The 7,010-nt window shown below is 41.9% G+C and overlaps 1 protein-coding gene across 1 annotated transcript in view; it reads left to right on the top strand.

The window, feature by feature from the left end:
- Positions 1–4,257: 4,257 nt before the first annotated feature.
- Positions 4,258–7,010, top strand: part of Cdkl2 (cyclin dependent kinase like 2) — a 34,696-nt gene continuing 31,943 nt past the window's right edge. Inside the window, exon 1 of the mRNA XM_028752613.1 lies at positions 4,258–4,440. The gene's annotated coding sequence lies outside the window, so the exon portion shown is untranslated. The remainder of the gene's footprint in view (positions 4,441–7,010) is intronic.

The following is a 7,010-nucleotide window of genomic DNA, read 5'->3' as shown; positions in this document are numbered from 1 at the left end:
GATGTTTCTTAGTTTTTCATAGTTTATTATTTTTTGAATGAGAGATAATTTACATACCTTACAATCTCTTTAAGAACTTTTTTTCTGTGGGTGTGCGCTTGTGTATGAGTTTTGCACATCAGAAGATGGATTTTGGCTTCTCTTCTTCCACACTGTGGATCTCAGCCATCAGTCTCAAGGTTTTAGGCTTGGTGGCAAGCACCTTTAGCTGCTTGAGTTGTTTCACTTGCTTCACTTCGTTGAAAGTGTACAATTAAGTACTTGTAGATTTTACAAGGTTATATAACCATCACCACTATCAGATAATTCCAGAATATCTTCATCACCTCCCAAAAGAAACGCTATACCCATTAGTAGTCATTTCCTTTTCTAAAGCACCTCTAATCCAGTGGTTCTCAACTTTCCTAATGCTGTAATCCTTTAACACAGTTCCTCATATTGTGACTCCCAACCATACAAGTATTCTGTTGCTACTTCATGAATCATAAGTTAATATCTGATATGCAGGAGATCTGATATGCAACTCCCAAAGGAGTCAGAATCCACAGGTTGAGAACCAGTGTTCTACTGAATGAAAATGCTAGAGCTAAACTCTGCTGCTGGACACTTGGGTTTCCACTTGGCTGCTGTCAACAGCACGGCTACAAATGTTTGAATAGAAGGATTTGTATGGACCCACGAAGCCACTGCTCTAGGGTGTATATGGAGAAGTGGAACAGTTGCTCTATTCCTTAGCCTATTTACACTTTGCTTTGTGGTCGTGTCTGGAGGGCTGGGTCCACCTCAGGCATTTCCAGTGTTTTCCTTAGAACACTTTTCACTTATTCTGGTGATTTTTAATTTTAAGGACCATTATGACTTCTCTATTTGTTTAGCTGGGTACCAGGCTTTTCCAGCATTCTTGGTTCCTCACCTCCTGTGTTTAATCACCAGGTATTATATTCCTCATTTTGTACATTCTTGCCCTTGAGCTTGACAACTTGTATGAAACAAGGTCCATTTTTACTGTAGAGTCATGGTGCGCATGTTCAGTTGGCACGCTAAATGTTTTATTCTATTCCCATTGAAGTGACTTTTGTTTTGTTTTCAGACAGGGTTTCTTTGTGTAGCCCTGGCTGTCCTAGAACTCACTCTGTAGACCAGGCTAGCCTGGAACTCTCGAACTCAGAGATCTGCCTGCCTCTGCCTCCCAAGTGCTGGAATTAAAGGCATGCGCCACCACCAACCATCCCCATTGAAGTGACTTGTCATAACTACCTACCTACAGGAGTTTAAGCTTCCAATTCCTTGAGCCTCAAATGTGACCAGTACTTTTGTTGTTTTGTTTGCAGCAGGGTCTCAATATATAGCTCTGGCTGGCTTGAAACCTACAGTGTTAGTTTGGGCTGGCCTTGAACTCAAGACATATGCTTGCCAGGGATTAAAGTTTTCACTACCGTGCTAGGCTGACCAGTATGGTTTAATAAAAAAAAAATGAAATGTACTAAAGATCTAGGCTAGCTAACATGTATGTTTTCTCTCCTTGAATTCTTCTGGCCTAATAAACTCTTACACTTGGTATTTCACAAATTACTCCTTCTCTAACCAGTTTTCTCTGCCAGTTATTTTATGGTTCAAGAAGAAAACAGCTATTCCAGTTGTTCTACATCGACGGGTGGTGGTGGCACACGCCTTTAAGCCCAGCACTTGGGAGGCAGAGGCAGGCGGATTTCTGAGTTCAAGGCCAGCCTGGTCTTCAGAGTGAGTTCCAGGACAGCCAGGGCTACACAGAGAAACCGTCTCTAAAAACCAAACCAAAAACCCAGCTGTTCTACATAACGTCTATCTCATCTTCAGTAATCGGAAGAGAGTATAATCTTCCTCCCCCTTCCTTCCTTTTTTTTTTTAAACCCTAAGACAAAGATTTTATTTTTTGTATGTGAATATGTGAGCACACCATTGTTCTCCTCAGACACACCAGAAGAGGGCATTGGATCCCATTACAGATGGTTGTGAGCCACCATGTAGTTGCTAGGAATTGAACTCAGGACCTCTGGAAAGGCAGTCAGTCCTCTTATCTGCTGAGCCATCTCTCCAGCTCTCCCCCTTCCTTTCTTCACAATGTCTCACAGAGCCTAGGCTGCTCTTGAGTTTGATTTGTAGTTGAGAGGGACTTTGACTTTGTAGTGCCTCTGTTCGCCACCTCTGAGGCTGAGATTACATGGCTGTGCCCCAACCATCATGCCTTGTTTTATAAACTGTTGGGTATGGGACCCAGGGCTTTGTGCAGTCCAAGTAAGCACACCGCTACTCAATTACCCTCCTAGTTCCCAAAGGGACTTGTACTTCTTGAATACCCTCCCTCTATTTCCTTTACAATTATTTCCAACTTTTAAATGTTTTCTCAAGCAACACCTGTTCACCATTTTTAGCCTTTGTCCTTTCAGTTCCCATGGATACCAATGGGCCATTCCAGTTTCAAGACCTCTTTGAAGGCCCCTCAACTATTTAATTATGTAAAACTGGAAAAAAGTAAAATATGAAAAAAGTAAAAAAATAAGAGCTTCCCACCCTAATAAACCTGCTTGTTCCATAAAAGATCACATTAATGTCTAGTGAGATGGCTCAGTGGCCAAGGACACCTGCCACTCTTCCTGAGGACCCAAGTTTGATTCCCAGCATGCCCACAACAACTCAGAAACCAACTGTAACTCCAGTTCCAGGGGGTCTTGATGCCCTTTTGGCCTCTGTAGACACCAAGCATGCTCACAGTGCGCAGACATGCAAGCAAGCAGAACACACATAAATATTTTTCTATTTGAACCTCATGGGGTTTGTTACAATCTAGAGGAAAGCAATGGGAATTATCTTCAGCTTGGTCACAGCTCATTGCTACATTATAAACTTACGTCTTGGGTTGTCCAAAAAAAAAAAAATCTAAAAAACAAAAACCGATACCCTTTTTCCAGAGGTGGTCTTCAAAATTGTAGGTTTGGGAACTCGATTTCAAGCAGTTTGGTAATTGAAGGTAACTAACTGAGCACTGGGAGATTAATGCAGAACCAAACTAAGAAGAGATTATAAAACAATTGCTCTTACACCTTAGTATGCAAGAATGACTCCTGGGTGCTGGCTAGGTATAAACATGTCTGTTGTGTCAACGATACTTTCCTGGATCGAGCTATTTTAGAAACTAAATAAGAGTAAATTGTGTGGCTATTTTGAATACAAGTAAAACTATTTGGCGTTACAATCTCAGACTCTTAATAACGAGGGAGACTCCATTTCCTGCCTTCTTGTACGACGTCAGCATATGCTTGGTAATGGTCTTTCGATCTTGCCCAGTCATGGCTCATCTAGTTTTCAAACATAAGGCAAGTTTTAAGCTCCAGCTTGAGTCACTGGTAGTCAGCACCCATCCCAGCGCCTTTTTTGCTTTCAAGTCCTCTCTGGGCTCTTCCCTAAATCTTTCCCTATCAGGCTGGCGTCCCAGGGTCCTTTTTCCTGTCGGGTCAACAGATACCCATTCAACCTATTTCGGCTAAATAACCTACTAGGTTCTTCCGGTCCACCGCCCGGAACCGAAAGGAAAGGAGGAATCGCGGCTGGGCGGAACCTCCCCGGGTGGGGGCCCGCGCCCTGCCGCGCCCCGCCGCGCCGCGGGCGGGCAAGCTGGGAAATCTCACGGTCTCCTCAGTCCCACAGAGCCGTCACCTTGGCTCTCCTCGTGACCACTGGAGCAATCTGCGTTCCCCTGAGAGCAGAGATCTCCTGACACCGTCGTTAAGGTCCCTACCAACTTAACACTGTAGGTGTGGAGACGAGGCCGTCAGCTGATCGAACCTGCGGGCTCCAGGTGAAGGGGCGGGGTGGGATGGCATGGAGCCAATCATAACGCCTGACGACAGGCCTCAACCAATCAGGATCAGGGAGGCTCCGGCGTAGGCGGGGCGGGCCCGGGCGGGTGAGAGCCGCCCCTTGCAGCTGGGGTGGCCAACGCCTTCGCCCAGGGCTACTTGGCAAAGAGCTGGTTCCCCGACCTGAGCGACCGGAGGGCTTTCGGCAGGCGGTGCTCTGTTTCCCCAGTTCACTTCTCTGCAGCTCTTGGCCTTGACAGGTGCTAGTGTCCGTGCCTGTCAGACGCATTCTGACTCCCGCCCTTCCTCTCTCTCTGGAGACTGCCTATGGCTGGGGACCGAGTGAGGTCGTTGCCTTGACGACGGCAGCATGCGGCCCGCAGTCCTCGGAAGTGTGAGCTTACGGAGGGCAGAAACCAATCTGCCTCCCTGCCTGCTTCACCTAGGACCAGTAACTGCGTCCGCAGTGGAAATCCCAATACTGGGATTGCTAGTTTGCTAGTCAGCATCTTTTTAGATCTGCTAGCGAGATGCATATCACCTCAAATTTGTTTCCAAGTTGAAAACCTTTGGCTCTTTCCATGTGAAGGGTTTGGAAGAAATAGTAAGTATAATACTTTTAAAAGTCCTATTATCTCGTTCTTTTATTTATAAGAGATTTCAGTCTGATTTTAACAAAAGAAAATTGGTAGTATTTGAACAGTGTGCTTGTATGGGACGTATTCTAAATTATTATAGTGCCATCATACCAGACTTCTTTTCTCTATGCCATGTGATACCCATAGATTTAAGAGTGAGAAGGCAAGAAAGTCATGAGTTATGGGTAACTGAGGAAACAAGGCATATTTTAGGCTATGATACTTTTAAGGTATTTTAGACAGGCCCACTTGAACAAGCAGGTGTGCTCTATGTACTGTGTCCACATCTTGGTCAGGAAAATAAATTTGGATTAGTTCACATGTATAATACTAGGTTATGAGACGTTTCAGAACTTTGTAGACATGATTAAGATCATTTTTATTTGGTTCATGTTGCATCTTCAAATATCTAGGATGCCAATTACAGTATGTTTAAAAACGATCCAGGCTAAAGATTCCAGTTATTTGTATTATTTTTACTAGCCTAACACTTACTCCTTTATAATGTATACTTAAGGGAAGGTTAAAAACTAAGCTAGTTAGAATAACACTGAGGGATTTTACAAATGTAAACTTTTTATTAAAAAGTAATTGAAGGTAAAAAGAAGTTAAAATGTGAACTATATGGGAAGTCAGTGCCTATTACACTGGAAATAGTTTTTAGTAGAATCTAATACCCAAAGTAGTAATAAAATAGCGAAGGGTTTTGAATTCGATGTTAATTAGGATTCTTTTCATTCGCTCCATCTTCTGTCTCTATGTTCATCTACATTTACAGTGTACAAATAATGGCTGCTGGATGATGTAGTAGAAAGTGGTAGAAAGAACACCTGCTTAGCCTGTTGGAGGACCTGGCTTAATACACACACACACACACACACACACACACACTTAGATGTCAAGTGTTGAAAATGTAATACATACTTTGGATTATCATAACGTTTTAAAATAAAAAGACAATGATTTTTTTGTTTTTCCCCTTTTGCTATGAATATACTAGAAGCCACTAAAACATCACCACTTTTTACAGTCTGGGTAAGTTAGCTTTATATCACCATTGTACGCAGTTAATATTAAGAGAGAGGAAAGAAGTGTTTTCCTTCCATGAGTTTGTGATAATTTTTTTTTGTATACTCAGGCTCTTAATAATTTAACTATGGGTCATCATTTGAATATAAACTTACCTAATATTTTTAAATATAAATGTACCTAATGTTTAAGCCCTCCCCAATCCCTGTTGAAATGAAATCAGGATCTAGAGCAATTTTTTTTTTAATTCATGGTTGCTGGAATTTAAATTCAAAAGTCAGATTAAGAAATAAGTAAAACTTATGCTGTGCATGGTGGCATGTGTGTGTATATGATGTGTGTGGCATGTGCATGGTGTGTGTGTATGGGGTGTTTGTGTATGTGTGTGTGGTGTGTATATGATGTGTGTGTATGGTGTGTGTATGGTGTGTGTGTGTGTGATGTGTGTATGTGTATGTATGGTGTGTGTATGTGTGTGTATGGTGTGTGTGTATAGTATGTATGTGTATTGTGTGCGTGTATGGTATGTGTCTGCATGGTGTGTGTATGTGTATGGTATGTGTGTGTGTATGGTGTGTGTGTGTGAATATGAAGATGTGTGGTCTAGGACTCAAGCCCAAGAGCTTCATACCCATGCTAAGCACACACTTTACTGCTAGCCGCATTTCCAGTCCTAAAATAATATTTTTTATGTATTAAAATATACAAACAATAAATTGATTGCTTGATTTTTGTCAATTATTGATAAAATGAGATTCCATTTATGATAGACTTTATTCAGAAAATGCCTTATATCCAGATTCAAAAGAATCCTGTCTATAAAATTTAAGTGATTCAAGTTTAATATAATAATTTCATCAGTATGATGAGAAAATTTTTCAAAAATTCAGTATTAACTCAGGGTTATGTTGTGATAATTTTTTACCATTAAGTTGAAAGTGCATAAAGACTTCCAACTTAGATATTTTGAATCTCATGTAAAAATTTTCTAAGGTTTATTTATTTATTTATTTATTTAATGTTTTGTTTAGTGTTCATGAAAGGTTCTTTCTACATAGCCATGGCTGTCCTGGAACTCACTATGGAGAGCAGGCTAGCCTCAAACTCACAGAGATCCACCTCCCTCTGTGTCCTGGGTGCTAGGATGTGCCACCATGCCTGGTAGATTTGTTTATTTTTATTTGTATGAGTGTATTCTGTGCACATATCTATGTGCATCATATTACATACCCGTGCCTGATGCATGTACCCAGAAGTGGATGTTGGGTCCCCTGAAACTGGAGCAATAGTCGACTGTGACCTACCATGGGGGTGCTGGGAACCAAACCTAGGTCCTCTGGAAGAGCAGTATGTGCTTTTTTGTTTGTTTTGTTTTTTGAGATAGGTTTTCTCTGTGTAGCTCTGGCTGTCCTGGAACTACTTCCATAGAGCAGACTGGCCTGGAACTCACAGAGATCTGCCTCTGCCTCTCTGCCTCTCTGCCTCTCTGCCTCTCTGCCTCTCTGCC

This window comes from Grammomys surdaster, unplaced genomic scaffold (assembly GCF_004785775.1).
Source record: "Grammomys surdaster isolate TR1022 unplaced genomic scaffold, NIH_TR_1.0 125928, whole genome shotgun sequence".
Lineage (NCBI taxonomy): Eukaryota > Metazoa > Chordata > Mammalia > Rodentia > Muridae > Grammomys > Grammomys surdaster.
This window is presented reverse-complemented; position numbering and strand designations above follow the sequence as displayed.